This window comes from Pteropus alecto, unplaced genomic scaffold (genome assembly GCF_000325575.1).
Source record: "Pteropus alecto unplaced genomic scaffold, ASM32557v1 scaffold195, whole genome shotgun sequence".
NCBI lineage: Eukaryota > Metazoa > Chordata > Mammalia > Chiroptera > Pteropodidae > Pteropus > Pteropus alecto.
The window spans coordinates 3314043-3315236 of record NW_006438073.1 but is presented as its reverse complement, the minus strand read 5'-3'; the positions used below and the strand labels follow the sequence as shown (position 1 = coordinate 3315236).

Genomic DNA, 1194 nt, shown 5'->3' with positions numbered 1-1194 from the left:
GGTGTTCCACAGGAAGGGGAGACTCAGGGACCAGAAGTCCAGCAGACAGAAATCACCAGGGGAATGTGAGCATACAGACCGGCAGACCATATTTAAAGCTAGATTCTTCACACGTCTTGCTTTTTGCTCATCTAACAAACACATCTTGGAGGTCTTCCTCCCCGGGACAAAGTCCTGTCCTCATGAGCCCAGTCAGAAGTCCTCGGGAGAGCATAAAAGCGGATACCCGGACCCCACTCCAGACCTTCCGGTCCTGGGGTGAGGACATAAGAATCTGAGCTTGAAATTAGGTCCTGGGAGATTCTGAAGACCATGAAGCTATTCTGTGTCAGGTGCTAGAACAGGTCCCCAAATTACAGAAATGTAAAAGACCCATTCCCTACATACAAAGCCTTCACATCTCCTTCAGAGGGACCCCCCAACAACCACCAAAGGCCAGTGGTCAGCTGCTAAACCAGCTCCTAGGCTGACAAGCTCCAGATCCGAAGAGCTTTCTCCTCCTAAAGAATTGTTCAGGTTGCAATACTTTACAGCCCTACTCACATCGGAGTCACCGTAAAGTGCAAGCGCGCGCTTAACGCTGAAACACGATGACGTATTATTTTTGCTTTTAGAAAACACTTCCTTTTATGTCTGACTCACTGGGTTCGGAAACCGGATATAACCTATGTAGGATTTTTACCTGTGTTAACAGTGGTATCGACGTATCTAACCTTAAAATTTCTGAATAGTTTTTTGGTTCATAAATAAATGAGTACATTTAGGATATTTTTCTGATGTTTTTCTATGCGTAAAATAATAAATAGGTTTTAAAACTATGTAAATAACATTGAAGAACACTCGTAATTCTACAACTCTAATACGACTGTCATTTTTTGGTATTATTATTTCCAGTCTTTTTTTCTTCTGCATGTGGTCAATGAATATCTACAACTTTATAACACGTTTTTAATCAATATACTATCGTGGGCATATTGTGTGTTGTTATATACGCTTGTTATTTTCATAAAGTCAATGTATCATTATTTACTTAATCATCCTCCTATGGTTGGACATTTAATTTTGTCTCTTCCCAGTTTTTCAAATGCATATACAGCAGTGTTTAAAAATGTGTTGATGTGCCACCCTTAGGATAGAATCCAGACATTGGCTTATCTAGGGAAAATAGAGTTGAAAGACGTTGAAATATCGGGC

At 40.6% G+C, this 1194-nt stretch overlaps 1 protein-coding gene across 3 annotated transcripts in view; it reads right to left on the bottom strand.

Annotated features, from left to right (window-relative positions):
• The window catches only part of ZDHHC14 (zinc finger DHHC-type containing 14), a 221250-nt gene that overhangs the window by 149248 nt on the left and 70808 nt on the right, over window positions 1-1194 (bottom strand). The window lies entirely within an intron of this gene.